Here is a 24960-nt window from a genome sequence, read left to right as displayed (position 1 = left end):
ATTTAACAGTGATCACTTTTCAGTTAAGTTTCAACACTTAAGAATAACTGTGTGGCTGGCACTGTGGCACAATAGGCTAATCCTCCGCCTTGCGGCACCGACACACCGGGTTCTAGTCCCGGTCGGGGCGCTGGATTCTGTCCCGGTTGCCCCTCTTCCAGGCCAGCTCTCTGCTGTGGCCAGGGAGTGCAGTGGAGGATGGCCCAAGTGCTTGGGCCCTGCACCCCAAGGGAGACCAGGAGAAGCACCTGGCTCCTGCCTTTGGATCAGCGCGGTGTGCCGGCTGCAGCAAGCCGGCCGCGGCGGCCATTGGAGGGTGAACCAACGGCAAAAGGAAGACCTTCCTCTCTGTCTGTCTCTCTCACAGTCCACTCTGCCTGTCAAAAAAAAAAAAAAAAAAAAAAGAATAACTGTGTATTGATTACATTATTCAACTAAAAGTATTAAGTAGAACAAACAAAAAAAAATACTAAGAGGGATAACATATTAAGTTGTTCATCAACAGTCAGGACAAGGGCTGATCAAGTTACCATTTTGGCAACTCATGACAAGAGCCTAGGGTGATTACTGAGGCCATAAACAAGAGTGGCAATTTGTTAAGTCAACAACAGGAGTCACTGTGCACTTACTCCACATGTAGGATCTCTGTCCTTAATGTGCTGTACATTGTGATTTAATGCTATAACCAGTACTCAAACAGTATTTTTCACTTTGTGTTTCTATGTGGGTGCAAACTGTTGAAATCTTTACTTAATGTATGCTAAACTGATCTTCTGTATATAAGGAGAATTGAAAATGAATCTTGATGTGAATGGAAGGGGAGAGGGAGCAGGAAAGGGGAGGGTTGCGGGTGGGAGGGACGTTATGGGGGGGAGCCATTGTAATCCATAAGCTATACTTTGGAAATTTATATTCATTAAATAAAAGTTTAAAAAAAAGATAAAGGTTTCAAAGCAGTGAGAACGGCAGTTCTCAAATGTGGCTATCATGAGAATCACCTGGGGAATTTGGGCCCATCATCAGAGCTTTATTTTATTAAGAGCACTTTGCATATCTCTACTTCTGACCTGGGGCTTGACCAATAATATATCTGCTTGTTTTGCAGTTGTTTAAATCAAATTATTTTGCAGTAATTGTAGACTTAGAGAAAGTTGCAGAAATTGTGTAGTGTTCTCTTATGTTGTGATCTTACCTGGCTGTGATACACCTGTCAAAATTCAGGAACCAACCTCATTATGTTATGATTAATAATACCCCAGACTTCATTCAGATTTCAATAGTCTTCCCATTTTGCCCTTTTTCTGTTCCAGGATGCAATCCAGAATCCCATGTTTAACCTGGATATTATGTTTCCTGGTCTCTGTAACAGTTTCTCGGTCTTTCCCTGCCTTCCTTGACAGCTTTGAGGAGTCCTAGCAGGTAGCTGAGAGAATGTCCTTCAACTGAGGCTTGTCGGTTTTTAGACGGGGATGCCACAGACGTCTTCATCACTTTGTTAAAGTCTTTTTTCCAGTTTTTTTTTTTTGCCATAAATTTACTATTTTGACCTTTATCTATTCTTTTTAAAAAAGACTTGTTTATTTATTTGAAAATCAGAGCCAGAGAGAGAGAGAGAGAGAGAGGTGCTCCATCAGCTGGCCCACTCTCCAAATGACTGCAACAGCCAGGGCTGGGCCAGGAGCTTCCTGATGGGCTCCCACATAGCTGCAGGGTCCCAAACACTTGAGCCATCCTCACTTGCCTTACCAGGTGCATCAGCAGGGAGCTTATTGGGACGTGGAGCAGCTAGGAGACGAGCCCATATAGGAGGCTGGAGTCGCAGGCAGTGGCTCAACCTGCTACACCACAATGCCAGCCCCACTTTCTCTGTTTAGAAGCACATAAGGTCTATCTCCGAGACGAATTATCTACATACATTATTTGGACTTGTTCTTTAAGAAATCTTTATGTCTTTTCCCCTGTTAAATTCAGTCATTTATATCTGTATGGACTCATGTATATGCATTTTATACTTTGGGTTATAATCCTATACATATTATTTGTTTTATGGCTCAAGTTTTCCAGCTTTGGCCTCCGAGACTTCTTCAGGTTGGTTCTGTGCTTGTTTGACATGCCTGCTTCCTTTTATTTTGGGAACACTGCCTTTGTTTCTGATACTACAGGATGGCCCAGGCTCATCTTGTAATTTCCCTGCAATATCTCTGGAATCAGACATTTTCCCAAAGAGATCTTGGAAAATGTAAGTGGGAACCAAGATCAAAAACCTGGGACTGCTCATTGCTATTGAGCATCATTGCTCTCAGCAGATAATTAGGCAATATATTTTTACTAGCCCGAGTATATACACGTATCTGCAATATATTCGTGTGTGTGTGTGTGTGTGTGTGTGTGAGTGTGTGAGTGTGTGAGTGTAGCTAACCATGAACTCATGCCCATGGCTCCAGCTCCAGCCCAGCACCACAAGGTCCATTCTAGCCTGCAATGATGCTCAATCTATGAGTGAGCTCTTGGAGAGCTTGGGTTTCTGTGCTTGGCTTCTTTTATTTAACATGAATGAACTTTGAATGGGAAAAGTAATAACAAGTCATAAACAGCATGAGCCAAAAGAAAAAATAAAATTTAACCACATAATACAAAATCTCAAGTCAGGTATAGCAAATTTATAACAAAAGACAATGCAAGCATAGAAGAAAATCAACCGTAGAATAAGAAAAATATTTGTAGTACAAGTTTATATTAGAGATATCCAGGCTATATAAAATCCTGACCAATTAATAAAGATAGTAAAAATGAATAAAGAATATAAAAATTTTAAAAGAGGGATACAGAGATGATGAATATTTGAAAATATGTTCACCTTCTCTGGAAAACAAATAAGTATTACTTAAGACAAATTAATTTTCACTAATTAGAGGAATATAAGTTGAAATTTTAGTAATAGTAAGTGTTTGAGACACATGGGGAAATTCGTTCTTATGTACTAGCGGTGGCAGAATAAAGTGATAAGTTCGGTTTGGAGGAAACTTTAGTCTTACAGTGTATATGTACGACCTCCTTTAATACAGCAACTTCACTCGGGCTGCATGCCTGTGGGTGCTGTGTCTTCAGCTTGGGTAAACGTTGTCTGGTTGATCGTCAGAAGCACAAAGTCCCAGTCTGTCCCATCTCAAGCTGTGGTGCAGGTCTCTTGGGTGCCTTCTGTGTATCCCTGCAAGTGTGCTATCTGTCCTGCCCACCTTCCTCGGCCACAGAAGGCTGAACCATATGACAAAAATAGGACGCCATTCCTTTGGCTGCAGGGTTGGCTTGGCCAGCGGGGAGCTGGGAGGAATGCAGGGAGAGGGGCTGACTCAGACCTGTAACTCTTCCCCAGAAGCACCCCCCATCCTGGCTCTCTCATGGTTGACCTGCTGAGAGGCCTGGGAGGACAGCAGAAGATGGCTCAAGTGCTTGGACCCCTGCAGCCAAATGGGAGATCCAGAGCATGCTCCTGGCTTCTGGCTTTGGATCGGCCCGGCTCTGGCTGTTGCAGCTGTTTGGAGAGTGAACCAGCGGATGGAAGATACCTCTCTGCCTCTCTGTACCCTTGCTCTTCAAATAAATCTTTTAACAACAACAACAAAAGTCTTCCCATCCATGACCTGTTTTTATATTTTTGTAGCGAGTTCCTATATAAGTGTGTTTCAGTTCTTTGAGTTATTTCGTTTTGAGCGTTTGAAGTGTCCTTCTTGGCCGTTGACTGATTGCAAGAAACCTATTTGAAAGGCAGAGTTACAGAATGAGGGAAGAGGGGTACACGGAGACTGAGAAATCTTGCATCTGCTGGTTAGTGTAGCCCTGGCCACAATAGCCAGGAGCTTCATCTGGGTCTCCCATGTGGGTAGCAGGGCCCAAGCCCTGAGTGATCCCCGCTGCTTTTCCCAGGCCATTATCGGGGAGCTGAATTAGAAGTGGAGCAGCTGGGACATGAACCAGTGCCCATGTGGGATGTCGGGTGTCACAGGCGACAGACATGCTGCACCACAATGATGCACCACCACCACCTCCCGCCCCCACGGTGATTCTTAACCTCCAGGGAATTTTGAGAAACTCCGTCCCACAGTAACTTAGGTAAATGTGCCCAAGTATCTATGAATACTGATATCAACTTTACCAATCTCTGTAACAGTAAGCAGTAAACTATCCACCAGAAGTGAATTAAAGGGGTGGACATTTAGCACGGCAGCTAAGACTATTTTTCCATCATGCACATTTTTTGAGCTTTTCTAACATGTAAGATACTTGAATTCACTGCTGAATTGCATATCACTGTATACTTACACAAACACTTGCCTACTTTGAATTGGTCAGTTGGCATTTCTTTTTTTTTAATTTTTATTTTTTTTTGATTTTTTGACAGGCAGAGTGGACAGTGAGAGAGCGAGACAGAGAGAAAGGTCTTCCTTTGCCATTGGTTCACCCTCCAATGGCCGCTGCGGCTGGCGCACCACGCTGATCCGATGGCAGGAGCCAGGTACTTATCCTGGTCTCCCATGGGGTGCAGGGTCCAAGCACTTGGGCCATCCTCCACTGCACTCCCGGGCCACAGCAAAGAGCTGGCCTGGAAGAGGGGCAACCGGGACAGAATCCGGCACCCCGACCAGGACTAGAACCCGGTGTGCCGGCGCCGCCAGGCGGAGGATTAATCTAGTGAGCCGCGGCGCCGGCCCAGTTGGCATTTCTACAGTTTTCTACCACCTTCTCTATCAGAAATAATGCCCTAAAACTCCTTTCATCTAAGATGGGGTACTGGAATTACACTTCCTCTGTAAAAAAACAGCTAAAGCACTTGAGAAAACGTCCACAGCAACAGTTCCAGAAGCACAGCACGACCACCCGTGGAGAGCAGTGACCCCTGAGAGAGAAGACACAAGAGGGAGACGAGCCCCGCGAAGGCCTACTTCGCTGCCGTGAGAGAACATTCAGGCTGTGGCACAGCAAAGGGCAGGACAGGCACAGCCTGACGTGTTCCTAAACTGGGGAAACAGCTAAGGCTCCAGGTAGACTCTTCTGGGTAGAATTCACCTAGCAGAACACCGGAGGGGAGAAACACAGAGAGCCAACTCCAGAGACTTGCAAAAGGATGAAACAAGGTAGTGATTTGCTTAGGGTAAAACTCCCTGTGACTGGGGGAAGAACCAGGCAAGGGAACCAAAATGAAGATACTCAGAATTTGGACACGGCTGGAAAAAGTGGCTGCTGAGTTTGTACAACTATTTTCCTTAGCATTATCCTGCCTGGAACGTGAAGTTTCTGGATCACACACGAACTTAAGTCACCCAGAAAACATCCTGCATCTGTCCATCAGGTTTTAGTGCCCCAAAGGCAGAAATCGCCTGTGGCTGGGGTTTGTACAACTAGAGAGGAACTCAAATTAGCAACCTCACAGCTTATGTAAGGTGCCTGGTACATCTACCCACCCCCTACTCCCCTGGAGAGAGGGAGAAGCTTTGCTTTCATATAAGCACAAGTCCTTTAGGGGAGAAGAAGTGATGTCCCCAAGTCAGTGGCCACAGGGAATCTACTAAGCTTCAGGGAAGCCATTTTAAATCTGGGGATGTCTTAACTCCCCAGACTTGCCTGCCATTCCTCTGGTTTGCATCCTTACTCCAGGTATCATGTGTCTTTGTCCAGAAAGGCCTGGCCGCGTAGTACTGTTTCATCCTGCGTTGTTTTCGAGCTCCTGTTCTCACCAGCCTGCAAAACATTGCGTCTCAGAGGAGATGGTGCAGTCAGCAGGCAATGACCTCAGCAGTGGGAATGAGCTGGCCCCAGTTGTTATGGTCACACCTAAAAATACTGAAAGCAATGCCCAAGATAATAAATTGAATTACAAAACTATCCAGCACATAATAACAAAGTTTTCATTGTCTGCCACTAATGAAAAATTACCAGGAATTAAAGGAAACAAAATATGTGGTACCTTTGGAAAAAGTAATGGAAAGGGTATATTATGAAAACACTATGCATGGATTTCAATTTTTTTTTTTGTATTCAAATTGTTATAATTCCACTTCCATGAACTTTTAGAAGTACTCTCGTGCAACAGCCTTCAATTAGAACAAAAATTGAAAACTGAAACTGACCCAAACTGGTATAAATGCTTCAATTAGACAAGCACTTTAAAAAAAAATTATAGCTGTAGTCCATATGTTCAAATAGAGGAAAGATTGAACATTATGAATACAGAAGATATAAAACTACCCTGATTGAAATTCTAGAGGTGAGAACTATAAGACATGAGATGAAAAATGCACTTGTTTTGCAAATATTTTCCCAAGGTTTATGGTTGCTTTTACTTTGCCTCTGGTGAATTTTGACACACAGATTTTTAATTACATTTTAATGTAGTCAAATGTATCAGTTTTTTGCATAATTTAAGCTGTTCATCTTGTGGAAGAAATATTTTCCCACCATTCTGAAAGTCATAAAAATCTTTTCCAATATTTTCCTTTAAAAATACTCCAATTATCATAACCACCATATTTCTCTCTTAAATTAGCCAATAATGATTTAACTGGTAAAGACTGTTGCAGAGGGAGTCCTGTGATACCTTGTCTTTTTGTTTTCTTGCCAATACTTTTAAAAAAAGAAACCTATATTGAGGTCACTTGGAGTTGCGAACATAGCACAGTTGTATATACCCTTGATCCAGGTTCCCTCCAGTTAACATCTTATATCACCATAGGAGAATGATTACAAACTAACAAATTTAACAAGTCTAAAGTACAGGCCAGTGCCATGCTCATTTGGTTAATCCTCTGCCTGAGGCGCTGGCATCCCATATGGGCACCGGGTTCTAGTCCTGGTTGCTCCTCTTCCAGTCCAGCTCTCTGCTATGGCCCAGGAAGGCAGTGGAGGATGGCCCAAGTGCTTGGGCCCCTGAACCCGCATGGGAGACCAGGAAGAAGCACCTGGCTCCTGGCTTTGGATTGGCGCAGCGCCGGCCATAGCAGCCATTTGGGGGGTGAACCAATGGAAGGAAGACCTTTCTGTCTATTTCACTGTCAAATAATAAAAAAAAAATTAAAAAATAATTTAAAAAAATAAAAAAGTACAATTGCCTAGAAAACTCTTCTTTGTTACAGGGTCTCATTCAGGATTTCACATTGCATTTGGTTGTCATGACTTCTCCAAAATGTGCACGTGGCTTTGTCTTTTCCTATCTTTTATTAGATTTTTAAAAATTTTTAAAAATTTTAAAGTGACAAATGTCATGGTTTTCACTTATACAGAATCAGAAACAGTGATACTTCCCATCCCACTCTCCCTCCTGCCCATGCACCCATCTTCCCCTCCTTCCTCTCCTATTCCCTCTCAATTTTGACAATGATCAACTTTGAGTTTACTTTATACTCGCGATTTTTTCAAGGTTCAATTTTATGGTAATTGTAGATTCATGTGCATTTGTAGGAAATAATGCAGAGCGGTTCTGAAAACATTTTACAAAGTTGTCCCCAAAAGTAACATCTTGCAGAAAGAAGTACAATATCATGACCAGGATACTGAAATGAATCGTCAAGATCCAGAATATTTACATCATCAAGTTCCCTCTTGTTGCTCTCTTATAGCCATCTGCTCCTACCCCACTCATTCTTGACACTACTAATCTGTTCTCCATTTATAATTGTCTCTTCGACAATGTTGCATAAGTAAAATCATAGTGTACAGAAGCTTGGGACTTTTTTTTTTTTTCACCCAATATAAATCTCTTCTGACGCATTTGAGTATCAAGTTTTATCCTTTTTAAAATTGACACATGCCTATTTGTGGAGAACAATGTGCTGATCAAATCATGGTAATTAGCATATCAATCACTTTCAACATTTATCATTTGTGATGAGAACATTCAAAATCCTGTCTTCTCTCTGCTTTGAAACACACATTACGTTACCTACAATTACCCTAATGTGCATTAGAATAGGAGAACAACTCTTCCTATGTACTTTCAACTTTGTACCCCTTAACCAACCACTTTCCAACCTCTCTACCCCTTCCCCCTCCCAGTCTCTGGTAACCACTGTTCCATTCTCCACGTCAAACATTTATCAATTTTTTCTTATTCAATTATTTGCAAGAGAGTTCTATTTTCCATCTGCTGATTCAGTTTGTAAATGGCCAGAACAGCCAAAGCTGAGCCAAGCAAAGGCCAGGAGCCAGGAACTCCATCTGAGTCTCCTACATTGATAGCAGGAACTCAGCTTCCTGGGTGTACTGGCCGAAAGCTGGATTGGAAGTAGAGCAGCCAGAACTCGGACACACTCTGATACGGGATGTGGGCTCTCAGGTGGTGGCTTAACCTTCTGCACCACGTGCTTTTCCATCGAGCATTGATAATTTATTCATGTGGAGGACTGAAATCCTCTCTCCTAGCAGTTCTGAAATACACAGTTAATTGCTCTTAATCATTGTTAGCCTGCTGTGCTGTAGAACTTGAGTAGTTACTCCTCCTTTCCAGTTAAACTCCTTACAATCTTTTACCATTCCCTCTGCACCCCCCCTCTTCCCAGGAACTGATAACCCCACTGTTCTACTCTGTGCTTCTATGAGATCAACTTAAAAAAGTTTTATCTATTATTTTATTTGAAAGGCAGAGTGATGGAGCAGGGGAAAGAGAGACCACCTTCTATCCACTGGCTGACTGTGCAGATGCTTAGAACAGACAGGACTTGGGCCAGGCCGAAGATGCCAAGAACTCCATCTGGGTCTCCCCTGTGGGTGAAAAGAAGCTGAGTATTTGGGCCATCATCTGCTGCTTTCCAGGCTCATTACCAAAAAGTTGCTTTGGAAGTGGAGGTCTTCATCCCCGGCCATTTGGATATGGGATGTCGGCATCCCAAGCAGTGTCTTAAGCCACTATTCCACAATACACATTCAGATAGACTTTGTTAATGTCAAAATAAAAGTGAGGACATGACTGACTTATTTTACTTAACACGATTTCTTCCTCATTCATCCATGTTCCCAAAAATCGCACTGTTTTTTAGGGTTGCATAATATTCCATTGTGTACATATACCACATTTTTAAAAGCCATTCTTCTATCAATGTTACTAGTTTTATACTAGGTTATTCAAGTTATTCTAGTTTATTCAATGTTACTAGTTTTATTCTAGGTTATAGCTATTATAAATAGTGATGTAATAAACATGGGAGTGCAGATGTCTCTTGTACATACTGATTTTCCTTTGGATACACAAATATTCAGTAGTGGGATTGCTGGATTGTATGACAGTTCTGTTTCTGGTTTTTAAAACAGTCTTCATACTGTTGTCTTTAACAGCTGTGCTAATTTACATTCGACCAATCACGTATGTATGTGAATTCCCCTTTTTCCATATCACCCTTAGTGTTTGTTATTTTTTATCTTTAATAAGTTTTACTTATAGACGCTAAACACATTTCATATTTATAGGTTTAGGTGCATAGTGATACTTGGCCACTCTGCCCTCCCTCCTATGCTCCCACCATCCTTCTTTTTTAGTTTTCAGAATCACATAATCTCAGTTTATTTTATCATCCTAAGCTTAACCCCCAGCTAAGTAAAAAATTCAACAAATAGTAATTAGAAACACTGTTCCTCTGCCGGCACCACGGTTCACTTGGCTAATCGTCCGCCTGCAGCGCCAGCACACTGGGTTCTAGTCCCAGTCAGGGTGCCGAATTCTGTCCCGGTTGCTCCTCTTCTAGTCCAGCTCCCTGCTGTAGCCCGGGAGTGCAGTGGAGGATAGCCCAAGTGCTTGGGCCCTGCACCCGCATGGGAGACCAGGAGAAGCACCTGGTTCTGGGCTTCGGATCAGCGTGGTGCGCTGGCCATAGCAGCCACTTGGGGGGTGAACCAACGGAAGGAAGACCTTTCTCTCTGTCTTGCTCTCTCACTAACTCTGCCTGTCAAAAAACAACAACAAAAAAACTGTTCCTCAACAATAGACCAAGTCTGTAAACAATAATCAAATCTCAAAATGTCAATTTTACTCATACACATTATTCTTTCTGTTTTTTTTTAAGACTTATTTATGTATTTATCTGCAACTTTGAGTAACAGAGGGGAAAGAGATCCTCCTGCTGGTTCACTTCCCAAATGGCTGTAGCAGTCAGATATGGGCCAGTCCAAAGCCAGGAACCAGTATCTCCATCCTGATCTCCTACATGTGGATCAGTGGCCCAAGTACTTGGGCCATCATTCGCTACCTTCCCAGGAGCATTAACAGGGAGATGGATTGGAAATAGAGTACCTGGAACTTGAACTGACACTGTAATATGGGATGCTGGTGTTGAAAACAGTAGCTTAATTCACTGTGCCACAATACCAGCCCCTTGTTTTGTTTGGATTTGGTTTTGTATTTTTTTTCTTTTTTTTATTTGACAGGCAGAGTTAGACAGTGAGAGAGACAGAGGGAAAGGTCTTCCCTTCGCTGGTTCACCCCCCAAATGGTTGCTACGCCTGGTGCGCTGCGCCGATCTGAAGCCAGGAGCCAGGTGCTTCTTCCTGGTCTCCCATGCAGGTGCAGGGGCCCAAGTACCTGGGCCATCCTCCACTGCTTTCCAGGGCCACAGCAGAGAGCTGGACTGGAAGAGGAGCAACCAGGACTAGAACCCGGCGCCCATATGGGGTGCTAGTGCTGCAGGCAGAGGATTAACCAAGTGAGGCACGGCGCCGGCCCTGGTTTTGTATTTCTATTATAGCCATTCTAAACAGGATGGGATGGTATCTCATTGTGATTCTTATTTGTACATCTGTGACAACTCGTAACAGTTTTTCATATTTCTCTGGCATTTGCATCTTTTTAGAAATGTCTATTAAGATACGTTTCCCATTACTATTTGGATTTTTTTTCCTGAGTTGATCCTCATAAATCCTGTGTATTAATCCTATGCTGGATGAAGCATTTGCAGATGATTTCTCCACTTCTGCAGGTGGTCTGTTCACTCTACTCATAGTTCATTTGCTGTGCAGAAGAGTTTGTTTGATGTGGTTTTTCTGCCTGTTTACATATACTTTTTGGATTATATCTAAGAAGTATTTGCTCAGATCAATGTCCTGAAGTATTTCCTATATTTTCTTCTAGTAGTTCTATATGAACAAGTCTTCTAGTAAGTCTGATCTGTTTGGATGCATTTTTTGTATACAGTAAGACATAGGAGTCTAGATTCATTCCTCTGCATATGGATATACTATTTCCTTAGCACAATTTATTGAAGAGACTCTCCTTTCTGCAATGTATGTTCTTGATGCCTTTGTAGAAAATCAGTTGCCTGTGAATACATGGATTTATTTGTGGGTTCTGTATTGTGTTCCATTAGTCTGTTGGTTTTCATGCCTGTATCACATTGTTTTGATGACTATAGCTGTGGAGCAAACAGGGTGCAATATATTCCTTCAAAAATCAATGTCAGCATGTAGTCTCTGCAAGAAACCACATGGGTAGAGACTAGCAAAGGCGTGGAGCAATGGAGGCAAGGAGCCCTCCAGTTAGATTTCAAAGAATACCTCAGACAACCTGGGAGTCCAAGACAAGAAGTATTGTAGTGGCAGAGCCACTGAAGAAAACCCGCATTAGAGGAATGCCAACTGGAAATATGTGGTCTGAGTTGCTGCAGAGTCCCCAACATGGCAGTGTCTAGAGAAACTGCAGAGACAGTTGAAGCCAGGAGAAGTTAAACATGGGTTGTGGAAAGCAGAGCCCTGTAGGGCTCATTCTCCAACCCCCACTTTGTGCCCAACATGCTTTAGGGGGAGGGGGGGAAGGGGGGAGGTCTTTGATCCGCTGGTTCACTCTTCCATTGGCTGCAACGACCAGAGCTGTGCCAATCCGAAGCCAGGAGCCAGTAACTTGCTGGTCTCCCATGTGGGTGGACTTGGGGGCCATCTTCTGCTGCTTTCCCGGGCTATAACAGACAGCTGGATTGGAAGTGGAGCAGCCAGGTCTTGAACTGGTGCCCATAAGGGATGCCAGTGCTTCAGGCCAGGGCATTAACCCGCTGTGACAGAGCATCAGCCCTAAAATTTTTAAGGTTTATTTTGTGACCTAACACATAATTTGTCTTTGAGAGTATTCCAAATACTGCTGAGACAACTGAGTGCTCTGCAGCTGTTGGGTGGTATGTTCGTACATGTCAGGTTCAGTTATCTGACGTGGGGTCTAAATCTGATGTTTTCTGTTATTTCTGTCTGGCTGATCCGTCCATTGCTGAGTGTAGTGCGCTGAAGCCCACTACTGGTATTTTATCACAATATATATCCTTTATATCTAATACTAAGTACTTTATTTGGGTGATGTGGCCTTAGATATATGTATACCAGCAATCTTCAAAGTTCATGGAAATGCATATTATGAAAAAATTACAGTTTCAAGTTTTTGTACCAAAGTAAACTTAGCTTTTTAATTCCATTTCTTTCCACAACTTTCTGAAGTACCCTGTTTATACTTATGTCCTCTCTTGGAATTGACTGATTATTATATAATGGCTTTCTACTTTCATGGTTTTTGACTCAAAGTCTGTTTTATCTGGTATGAGTTTAATGACCTCTGCATCCTTTTTTTTGGCTTAAATTTTTGTATGGAATTTTCTATCCCTTTATTTTCAGTCTATATATACCCTTATAGGTGAAGCAAATTTCTTTTAGGCAGCATAGAGTTCCATTATTCATTGGTTCAATCACTCTATATCTTTTAATTGGAAAATTTTAAAAATTTATATATTTACATTTATTTAAAAGGTGGAGACAGACACAGAAAGGTGTTATATCCACTGGTTTGCTCCCCAGATACCTGCAACAATTTGTACTGGACCAGTCCAAATACAGGAACCCACATGGGTGGAGAAAACCATGTATTTGAGCCATCACCTGACACCTGCCAGACTGTGTGCTAGCAGAATGCTGGAACTGGAAGTGGAGCTGTGGCTCAAACCCAGGCACTTGAGTCTGAAGTGGCATTTTAACCTCTGGGTCAAATGCCTACCCCAGCCCATATGAATTGAAGGTTATTATTGATTTAGTCCTTCATTTTTGTTGTTTCCTGGTTGATTTGTTTCTTTTATCGTATTCACATTTTTGTTTTGGGCAGTTTTCTGTGGTGATAATCTTTGAATCCTTTCTTTTTGCTATTATGCATCTACTGTTAATTTTTTTCTTTGCATTTTCTTGGGGCTTACATGAAAGTATTAAACTAGATTAAACCAATAACTTGTCATATAAAAACATTGTAGACCTCCCCTTTATCACAATTTAAAATTTTGTTGCTTTAATTAAGACATATTTATATTGTTTCCTTTAGCAGCTTATTGTACATAGAGTTCTCATTGACCATTTTTATTTTTAACCTTCACACTAGAGATCTGAAAGATTATATACCACCATTATAGTAATATAGTCTTATTCTGAATATAAATTTACCTTTACACAAGAGCTTTATGTTTTTATGTTAGTACTTAATCTGGCCAAGGCACTCCTTAATCATTTCTTCCAGGGCCAATGTGATGGCAATCAGTCCCTCAGCTTTCTCTTGTTTGGAAAAGATTTTGTTTTCCCTTCTCTCTGAAGGATAGCTTTGCTAGGTATAGAATTCTTGACTGACAGATTTTTCTTTCAGTGATTTGAATGTATCATTCCATTCTTTTCTGGTCTCCAAGGTTCTTCTTAGAAATATGCTGGTAGTCTGATGGAGATTCCTTTATATGTGACTCGATGCTTTTCTCTTGTTGCTTTTAGAATTCTCTTTGATTTGACAGAGTAATTGCAATGTGTCCTGAGAGGTCATCTGTGTGTTGAATCCACATAGAATCCTTTGAGCTGCATCAATTTTGGTGCCCATATCTCTCCTAAGACTTCAAAGTTTGTGGCTATTTGACTAAATATACTTTCTGTGCCTTTCTCCCCCACTTCTCTTTGTAACTCATAATGCAAACATGTGTTTGCTTAAGAGTGTTCCAAATTCCTGTAGGCTCTCTTTGGTCTTCATTCCTTTTTTTTTTTCCTCTATTATTTCCTCTGACTGGGTTATTTAAAATTATCTTCCTTCAAGTTCAGAAATACTTTCTTTTAATCTAGCATGCTGTTGAAAATTTATCATTGTTTTAATTCCACTTATTGATGTATTCAGTTCCAAGATTTTTAACTTTTTCACATCTTTCATTGAATTTTTCATTTAGATCATGAAATTTGATTTTGTTGAATGTCTATTTGTATTCTCATTTTGAATTCCTTAGCAGATAATTCATAAAATCAATTTTTGGGTGAGTTAGTTACTGGAAAATTACTGTGCTGCTTTTGTGGCATTATAGTTGATTGCTTTTCTGTGTTTCTTGTGTCTTGGCATTGATATCTGTATATCTGGTACAATGATTGCCTCTTGGAATTTTATGAAGTGACTTTCATAGGTAAAAATGTTCATCTGAGGGTATGTCTTAGGGTTACAGCTGGATAGCATGCATTGCTTTGATTCCAGGTAAGTACAGTAATGTAGTCTCTGAACTGTACTCAATGTCATTGCTACTTGTATGTGCCCCATTAACCTGGGCTATAGGAGTTTGTGCAGCAATTCTGCCAACTCAGAAGTTTTCCTGGGAATGACATGTCTGGATAGTGAACAAATTGGCCCTGCACAGGAGCAAATCTATCAATTCAAGCTTGGCATTCCTTGGGAGTGACACACAAGGCTAGTAAGTGGACCGGCAAGTAAGCGGACCAGCTGTGCATGGGGGTCAGAACACCAGTTTAAGGTGGGGCTGTCTTGGGAGCAGTCTCTCTGTTCATGTTGCCAGTCTGGGCTTGGCTTTTGGACATGGCTGAACTGCCTGTTCCTTTGGGGTTAGGACACTGCATGGGCTGTGGTGCTGGAGTGGCTGTGGTGCTGGCTCTGGAAGTCACTGGAACATATAAGGTGGATTACCTCCCAAGCAGCTTGTTCCCAGGGGCTAGAGTACTGTCACTGATCCGCCGTGGAACTGTGTGCTATCATGTGTAATGATGTATAATGGCAGCATAGTCTCAAGCATGGAGAAATGCAGTGGGAATTAGCTTCTGGAGCAAGGTACACTCATTAGTGGTACCAACATCAAGGCGGCACCCTACAGTTGATGCTTGGGTTGCCAGGACGAGGGAGCACAATGTGGGCTCCTTCTCAGTTAGTATAGATATTTCAGTTCTAGAAAGCTCTCTCAATGGGACTCAGGTCTTATAGAAACCGCAGGGCTCTCTAGCTACAAAGACTGAGTATCTGTGCATAATGCTGTGGACTTCCTGCTTATTTTTCCCAACAGAGAAGTACCTCACTGTTCTAAGCTTATCCCCACTGGGAACATTCTGGGGCAGAAGGCAGGCAGTTCTCTCCTCTTTATGCAACAGCCTAGTCTCCTTGCCCCACGGGGTCTCAGTTACTCCCTGCTGCACCTCCGCACTCTGCTTCAAATACTCTAGTCTGCATATAGTTGTTTGTTGATTGCTTTGGTCCTTTATTGTGGGCAGTATGGATGTTACGCAATGCTAGTCAACTCTGTTGCTCAACCTCCTGAAGTAGCTCACTTCCGCATGAAGAACAGTCCTCCATTTTGGAATATCATCCCCTCTGACTAGACACGGTAGCGCAGCAGGATTCCTCACAGTGTGGTGAGTGAGACGTGCTCACACCAGATGGACCCTGGCAATCAGTGAGCTGACGGCTGCCACGACAGTATCATCCTCAAGTCTTGGTAATCGCCTGAGGTCACCAGCCAAGAAGTAAGTGGTTCATGCCCAAGAGAGTTCTCGTGCATGAAAACAAGAGCTAATATCTGGGGAGGGCCCAGCTCTCCTAGCTCCATCAAACTGTGTGTGGGAAAACCACGGCACCAGAGAAAAGATAACGGCCCATGATTTCCAGGGTCTGAGCAAGAACTGCTTATGTTTCCCCAGTCCATAGATTTCTGTCAGGATTCAAGGCGCTTCCCATTTTATTTCCTGACTCATCTTCTTTTGGAGGTTACGTGCGGTTTTTAATGTTTAGCCTCTTAAATCCTCTTGAAAGAAATAGAAAAATGAGAGGGGGGGAATGGAATCTTTATTCAGTCCCAAGGACAGGCTCTGACAGAAGGAAAAAACAAAGCAGGAGAGGCTGGGGAGGCTCTGACAAGGTCCATTACAGCTGCTCCCTTAGCCTCGGGCCTATAGTTCTGTTTTTGAAACAAGCCTTGAGCACATTTATCTTTTTTTAATTAGCCTGCCTTTCACTTATGGCATTTTACATTTATTATTCTAAGTGATTTCAGTGTTATCAACAATTATTGTGCAACTCCCTTTGCTTGGGTTAGTTTCTTCTAAAAGAATTTTTAAAAAATCCATTGTTTATTTTCTGTATTGCTTGAAAGAATGAGAATGGTATCAGTTATAGGGTTTTAAAGACTGTAATGGGGGGAAAGGTGCCTTTGTTAGTCAAAGGGAAAATGGTCTTTATCTTCTCTCCTACCAGATTCTACTAATAATTAAAATATGCTTTATTTTACTTTTCAATAAATTGGAATAAATGGCATTTTGTTTTGCATTTGAGTAGACCATGTCCCAGAACAATATTAAATAATCACAAACAGTCTGTGGTTTTTGTTTTGGACTTCCTGGCAGCACGAATTGTGAGAGATGATGCAACATTCTCTCTAATTGGCCCTGGTATGAAATCCTGATGCTGGACACAAAATTCCTTCCTAGCTATGAGTTACTGCTGGGATTGTACAGAGTTCTCAGATCCAGAAAACAGTTTGTTACACTCACAAACAGCCAGTGAAGTTATATCCAGACTGGTGTTAAATGGCATTGGCAAAACTGAATACCAGAGGTCTATGCCACAGCCTGTTGGGTGCATCTCAGAGCATTTATGGTGATAGTTAGATGTGAAGCTGAAGACTCAGAGCTGAAAATCAAATGGAGACAGGTATAGACAACTACAGGGATACAACTGATAATTGAGAAAATAAAGCACTTCCCTACAAAAAGGGTAGTGATTTGGATAGGAATCCATTGGCAATTCCACTACAAGTGTGTGTCACTGAAAGTCTTTCTGTCACAATTTCCAGGGGTGGTGGGTATTGTGATGCGTTAAGCAATGCCTTGGAGTGCTGGTATCATATATTGGAGTAACAGGTTCAATTCCTGGCTACTCCACTTCCCATACAGCTTCTTGGTAATGTGTTACGGGAGGCAGCACATGATAGCTCAAGTGCTTAGGCCTCTGCTCCCCAGATGGAGCTCTGGAATGATGGCTTTGGCCTGGCCCAGCTATAGCTGTTGGTAGCATTTGGTGTGTCAACCAGAGGGTGGAAGATCTCTCTGTCATTCTTTCAAGTAAATGAAAATAAATAAATATTTTAAAAAATTGTATACTTTTTTTCGTATTAGCCAGAACAACTTGGCTAACTGAACCCACAAAACTATCTCAGGGAAGGCTGTGTTTCTGTTTGGGACTGGCTTATTTCCCTTATAAGCTCTTCCTCCTCTCCTCCTGTATTCTCACAGCATCCAAATCCTTCCTGTCACTTCCTCTCGGCACATCCATGGCCTCTGCCTGATTGCCTGAGCTCTGAGCAGAAAACTCTCCCCTCGTGCAATCTGTTTTCCAGAGTTGGTCTGTTTCCAGAGTTACAGACTAATTTTGAGAAAGGCCAAAGATGAGGGTGTGGGGTGGTCTAGAATCTACCTTCTGACTCAGACTACCCACCAACGAGGGGGTGGGCATTGGAGCTGTAGGTTTCTGGCTTTGGCCTGGCCCTGCCCTGGCTGTTTTTGGCATTGGGGGAGTGAATCAGCACATGAACAATCTATCTTTGTGCCTTTCAAATAAATAAAAATCAAGAGGAGTGCTCCGTGACAACTTCCTTAGGCCGTGGCTCTAGTATCATAAAGGGGGCAGACAGGGCACAAACCAGAAACTGAAATTATTGGCTGTACCTGAACACTATTCCCAGTAAGTCACTATTCTCCTAGGAATGTAGCTTTCATTTAGTATTAAATTGCAAGCTGAAGAACTGAGGATTTGTGTTCCTTTTTGTGAGAGTCCTTGCTGAGATAGTGCATCATGACCCCCTGCGGTGGGACCAACAACCAAAGGAGATGTGGGTCTCTGTGCCCTGTCTTCCTCTGTCTGACTTCCACCATTGCTTTGGAGTCAGCTCTGTATAGCTGTCTGCCAAAATCTCCTCCTTCATCTACCCTTCCTCCTACGGCACAGGGCTTCAGTGCCCTCCCCCAGGCATGCTGCTGTCATTTACTGATAGATTTCTCTTTCTCTTGCATCCCAACGCAAGTGCCATGCAGACACGCTGTGTCTTACATGACCTATCACAGGGTTCAGCACGTGTAGCCTACTGTAGATGGCTAAAGGTAAGGCAAAGATGCAGCTACCACCACTTGTATGCTACCTGCCATGTTTAACACTCAAAAATGTGGCTGAGAACAATTGTCCAGACTGCATTCAGTGAATCTGGTGTACTGATAAAGATGGAAGGGAGGGAAAAGAAAATGAGAGTGTATGTAAGGTGAAGATATCTCACTACCAGCCTTCTCCAGGAAGTGACTGATAAGGAGCCCCAAAGCAATTGTGGTTTTTCTTGAGGCCATGAACTCTGCTTATATGTCAGGAAGAGTCATTGCTTTGCCATTCAAGGAGAATATTTCTTTTTTATTTACTTATTTGAGAGGCAGAGTCACAGAAGAAGATAAAGGGCTTCCATCCCCTGGTTCACTCCCGAAATGGCCACAATGGCCAGAGCTGGGCAGATCCAAAGCCAGGAGCCTCGAGCTTCTTCCGGGTCTCCCACAAGGGTGCAGGGGCCCAAGGACTTGCGCATTTTCCATTGCTTTCCCAGGCCATTAGCAGAGAGCTGGATCGGAAGTAGAGCAGCTGGGACTTGAACCAGCACCCAAATGGGATGCCATTGCCGCAGGTGGAGGCTTAGTCTACAACACCATGGTGACGGCCCCAGAAAGAAATCTTGAACTTGCAGGTTAGGTGTTCCCAAGAAGTTAGAGAACAAGGAGCAGACAACATGATGCACAGAGAAGCCTGCCAGGGTGAAAGGAGAGTAGGCTGTGGGTGGGACTTGGCAAGCCTGAGAAGGAATTGGATGAAATCACAGGAGTGGTGTAAAGTCATGCCCTCCCTGCAGGGGAAGGAAGAGACAAAAGACACAAGGCAACCTTAGGGACCAGGCAAGCAGCGTGAGCACTGAGCACCATCTGGAGATAGACCTCTGTGCCCTAGCTGGCTCTTCTCCAAATATTGCGTGATACTGAGCTCCCTCCCAATGAGCAAAACCATTCATTTATGGCTGGTTAGCAATCTTGAGGTCGTAACCAAGTCCTCAAGGCATTGGTACACAACTTCTGTGACTCTCATGAAAATATGCTTTGCTATGGAGGAAGGCTGTCTCAGCTCAGGAGCTACCAGGCTCGAAGAAATTTGCTACAGCATCCCTTTGCCATGGTGCTCTAAAGACATGGATGTCTACTTTAATCAAGCGTAAGAGCTGGTGACAGTCTAAGGACCAGGTTCCATGATCACTATTAGTTACATTTATGTAATTATCTGGTGAACATAAGTAAATAATTCTGGCACCAAATCCATGTTAAAGTCTTTGGATGGGATAGTATTAACACACATGGAGTAATCAGAGTGCCAGGCTTTATGCTAGAAATTTTGCCTTTTCTCATGAGATCTGATTTTACACATAAGGAAACTGAAGCTCTAGGGGGCAAAGTGAGTTGCCCATGACCCCACTGCAAGTTACCAAGGTGCATTTTGGAGTAGGGTCTGTTGGACTCTTACTATTTGCAATCATAATAGTAATAACAGTAACGATGGATGTGTATGTAGTGTTTGCTCATTGAGAATGATAATACTACTGTCCCTCTCCTTTCACAGATAAGGAGGCTGAGGTCAGAGACTTCAAGTAACTTGTCCAGGGTCACACACATTAAGAGGAAGAGCTGAGATTAAATCTAAGAAATTTGACTCCAGAAACTACATTCTCAACATATACTATTGTCCCTATTTTTAAATGTTATAGAACTATGTGCTTTCCAGAACTATAGACCTTCTAGAGAAGGTCACAAAATCCAAAGTGGCATCAATGAATTAATTACCAAAGGGATATGTGCCTGACCAGAGACCTAGGCTGGATAGAGATGGTAAGACCAAGTAAGTAGGACAGACTTTGACACTTCTTGTAATACTGCAGGACTATGATTCTGTTACACACACCTACTGTGGTGTCTGACCTGCTGGAACTCTGCTGGCTGACAGCAGGCACCCAGCAAGCCTCAAAGGATCCTGGGGAAGGTGCTCTCAGTGTGGACAAAGGCTCTACTTCCCACATCAGCAGCTGCCCCACGGTAGGGCTACTGTTCCTCCTGCTTCCCAGCTACAGGTCTAAAAGATGGCAAACACAAGATCCTCCACCCCTGAGCCTACCTTTCATAGGTAGAAGGAAAACGTGGCTCTCAGGAGCTGCCTGAGACGTGCCTCGTGGAGACTGCCATGGGAGCAGAGTCAGGACATGGAGATGCACATGGAGCAGCCATCTTGGTTTGCCAAGGTGAAAGGGCTTCCCAGGATCAGAACTTTCCGGATGGTTGATCACTTTTCACTCCTGTCAGGCAGGGTCAGCCAGAACCCCCGGGATTCCTGTTCATTCCAGCACATTCCATTCATGTCCTACTGTGCCATTTGCTGGACAGAGGCATGCAGTCATACAAGCATGTTCTGACTGTAGGCGTTTTCGTGAGTGCTTTGACACTCACTTTACTGCAGCGCCCATTTCCTTAACAGCTGCTTTGTTCACTGGCCTGGTTGGCTTTAATCAGATGAAATGATGAAATGAGTTTAGTACTTGTTGCCTCATAGCCAGAGGACAGACAGAACTGAATGGCTTGTTGAGAATTTAACCCTATCTCTGATTCGCTGAGCCTCTGACTTTGTTATCACGTATGCTGCTACTGACTTGGGATAGAGAGGTCAGACATGAGAGATGAAACATTTCACCATTTAAAATACTATCAATTACAAAGCAGCATCTGGAACTGGTCCTCAAGGAAGAGTTTTGACTAGTTTTAAGTTTTTCTCTTTTTAAAGGTATATTTTACTTATTGACAGAGTTATGGAGAGAGAGAGGGAGACACAGATCTTACATCCACTGCTTCACTCCCCAGATGGCTGCAACAGCAAGGACTGGGCCATGTGGAAGACAGAAACTCCATCTGGGTCTCCCACATGGGTGGCAGGGGCACAAGTACTTGGGACAGCTGCTGCTACTTTCTCAACTGCATTAGCAGGGAGCTGGAGAAGAAGCAGAGCAGCCAGAGCTTGAACTGGCACACTGATGTTGCAGGTGGTGGCTTTACCCACTGTGCCCCAGTGCCAGCCCTTGTATTAAGTTTTTTTGTTTTATATGATTTATCTGTTTTATTTGAAAGGCAGAGTTAGAAGAACAGATGGATCTTCCATCTGCTGGTTCACTCCCCAAATGGCCACATAGGCTGGGGCTCAGTCAGGCCAAAGCCAGGAGCTTCATCGAGGTCTTCCATGTGGATGTAGGGGCCCAAGAACCACGGTCACCCTCTGCTGCTTTCCCTTTACCTGGGAGCTGGATCGAAGTGGAGCAGCCAGGAATTGAATGGGAGCCCATAGGGGATGCTGGCACTGTAGGCAGTGGTTTATCCCCCTGTGCTACAGCATTGGCCACTGCATTACTTTTTTGATCCTTGAATATAACTAGTGTCTCAGGACTATGTGTCTGGTCAGGGTCATTCAATATTCTCTTGGAATCTGGAAAATTATTCACATTACTATATGAGCACTAAAAGTGCAATTGGCCCATTGAAAAATCACCATTATCAGCAGAGGTGGTGGGGGCCCTGGCATTTAGGAGATGTTGTGGGTTAATCAGGGAAGTACATGCACACAAACACACTTGTAGAATCCTGCAAGCCCCAGGGATTACAGATGTCAGAAGCTGTTAGCACAGATACTCGGTTTTGACCCACAGGGGACGAGAGGAGCCAGGTGTGAGTTCATGCACCAAAGTCCCTGCCAACTGCAGCTGCTCCTGTCGAATCTGACCGCTGACTTCATGTCTCCAATAGTTGGGAAAAGCACATGGGAGCCCTGGGCTGGTGCATGGGAAGGAGTTGCTCACTCAGCATTGGAAGGCATGAGCACAGCCCTTGGAGCCTGCTCACAGCCACCCATGCAGTTCTGCCCCAGGGTCCTTGCTGTTCTCTCTGGCAGAGCTGCCTGCTGGAACCCCATGATCTCTGATGGTAGCAAAACGACCTGGTCCTGAACAGATGGCTGCCTCACTCACAGTGGATTTCCTATCCAGCCAAGATAGGCCATTATCTGTCTAATGAGCAATCTAGCAAATGAGATTGAACATGTAAGTATCAGTCTTGATTTAAATGCTCCAGCTGTTGGCTCCTGCACCATGGGTCAGCAGGCAAGCTGGATTGGGCCTAGGTGTGAGGTATAAGCATGAGAAGGGCCTCTCAGACGAGCCAGGGTGCCAGATGGAGATAGGAAGCGTTACATGCATTTATACTGTACCATCTCACATTCTCTTACGGACTGGGGCAGGCTGGCCAGCTCCCACAGGGACCATTACAGACAGGTGAGAGAGAACAGCAGTTGGCATGCTGGTGAAAGCAGCATTTGTTTGTTCACTTTGTTGTGGATTGCAGTAGTTATCAAACTTTATAGATAAGCAACTAGAGAACTACATTTTTTTTGTTTTGACTGTTTTTGTCTTAGCAGATTGTCCTTTAAAAATTGTTTCACTTTACTTGAAAGGCAGACAGAGACACATGGAGCTCTTTGATTGGCTGGTTTACTCCCCAAATACTCATGACAGCCAGGGCTGGGCCAGGCTGAAGCCAGGAACCCAGAACTCCACCCAGGTCTCAACACATGGATAGCAGAGACGGAGGTACTGGAGTGGCCTCCTAGGATGTGCGTTAGCAGGAAGCTGGATCAGAAGCAGAGAGGCTGGAACGGGAAACAGATACTCTGATATGGGATGTGGGCATCCTAAGCAGCAACTTCAGCTGCTGTACCAAATGCCCACTCCTATATTCCTAATGAACATAGTGATATAGTGATTGTACATATTTATGGTGAACAGTGTAACATTTTAACATGTGATGTGTAATGATGAGATCATGTCACTGACTCATCTTTTACCATAGACATTTATCATTCTTTGTGTTAAGAACATTCAAGATTCTCTCCATAAGCTATTTTGAAATATGTAATTCATGTCAACCATGGTTAATCTACTGTGCTAGAGAATATTATAAGTTATTCCTCCTATGTAGCTCTGGTAACCACCTTTTTTTCTCTACCTCTATGAGATCAATTTTTTAGCTTCCACATATAAGTGCAAAATTGCAGTAGTTGTCTTTGCCTTTCTTCACTTAATGTCTCCCAGTTATCTCCATGTTGCTATAAATGATAGAATTTTATTGTTTTTTGGTGTGGCCAAATAATAGTCCATTGTGCATATGTATCACTTTTTCTTTATGCATTGATCCATCAGTTGACATCACTGCTGATTCAATACCTTGGCTATTGTGAGTAGTTATGTAGTTAGCATGCAAGTGCATCTCTTGAACATACTGATTGCATTTTCTTTGGATACACACACACACACACACACACACACACACACACACTCAGATTTCTGAATCCTGTAACAATTCTATTGCCAATTGCCAAGTTTTTTGTTTTTGTTTTAAGATTTGGCAGAGTTAGAGAGGGAGAGAGAGATCTTTCATCAGCTGGTTCCCCAAATGGCCACAATGGCTGGAGATGTGCCAGGCACCCATGTGGGTGTACCACGTGGGTGCACCATGTGGGTGCAGGGCCCAAGTAGTTGGGCCATCTGCCACTGCTGCTCCCAGGCCATTAGCTGGGAGCTGGCTCAAAAGTGGAGCAAAGAGGGCTTGAACTGCCACCCATGTGGGATGCTGGCACTGCACTTGAAGGTGTAACTTGCTATGCCACAATGCTAGCCCGTGTTTGTTTCTTTAGGAACCTCCGTACTATTTTCTGTAATTGCTTTAATTTACATTTTTCACCAATAGTGTTTGGAAGTTCTATTTTCTTGCATCATTGCCAGCATTTTTTAGTTTTTTTTTTTTTCTAAAGATTGATCTATTTATTTAGCTAGTAAGTTGAGAGAGACAGACAGAATCTTCCATCCACTAGTTCACTCCCCAGATTACCGGATTGGCCAGTGTTGAGCCACACAAAAGCCAGGAGCTTCTTCTGGGCCTCCCACATGGATGCAGCAGCCCAAGCACCGGGGCCATCTTCTGTTGCTTTCCCAGACCATCAACAAAGAGCTGGATGCAAAGTGGAGCAGCTGGGACCCAAGCCAGTGCCTGTATGAGATGTTGACAGCACAGGCAGTGGCTTAACCCACTATGCCACACCACCAGCCCCACATTTTTCAGCTTTTCGATAAGTAGCCATTCTAACTGAGGTGAGATGGTACCTCACTATGGTTTTGATTTGCATTCTCCTAATGGTGAGTGGTGTTGAGTATTTTTTAAATACTTCATGGCCATTTGTAAGAGAGTGCTTCAAAATGTTCATGGACAAATGGAATCCAGAGTACAAATCTGATTCGGTACAGGAGCCAATGCTGTGGTGCAGAGGGTTAAGCAAGAGTCTGCAGCACTGGCATCCTATGTGAGTGCTGGTTCAGGTCTCGGCTGCTCCCCTACTGATCCAGCTCCCTGCTGATGACCTGGGAAGGCAGTGAAGATGACCCAAGTACTAGACTCCCACCCATGTGGGAGACCCAGATGAAGCTATTGGGTTCAGCGTGGTGCAACCCTGGGGGATGCGACCATTTGGGAAGTGAGCCAGCAGATGGAAGATTGTGTTTCCTTTTTCCT

The 24960-nt window shown here is 43.4% G+C and overlaps 1 long non-coding RNA gene across 5 annotated transcripts in view; it reads left to right on the top strand.

The window, feature by feature from the left end:
- The window catches only part of LOC103351361 (uncharacterized), a 103608-nt gene that overhangs the window by 57018 nt on the left and 21630 nt on the right, over positions 1–24960 (top strand). Inside the window, exon 1 of one of the 5 annotated variants that reach the window (XR_016222193.1) lies at positions 15480–15759. The exons of 2 other annotated variants lie outside the window; for them this stretch is intronic. This is a non-coding gene — a long non-coding RNA (uncharacterized LOC103351361). Of the gene's footprint in view, positions 1–15479; positions 15760–24960 lie in introns of those variants that run through there. 2 more of the 5 variants (XR_016222195.1, XR_016222192.1) reach the window with 2 other exon arrangements.

The sequence above is a fragment of the Oryctolagus cuniculus genome, chromosome 15 (genome assembly GCF_051225735.1).
Source record: "Oryctolagus cuniculus isolate XC-2025 breed Fujian yellow rabbit chromosome 15, ASM5122573v1, whole genome shotgun sequence".
NCBI classification, from domain to species: Eukaryota; Metazoa; Chordata; class Mammalia; order Lagomorpha; family Leporidae; genus Oryctolagus; species Oryctolagus cuniculus.
The sequence above is the reverse complement of the archived record's forward strand: the minus strand, read 5'-3'. Positions and strand labels throughout refer to the sequence as shown.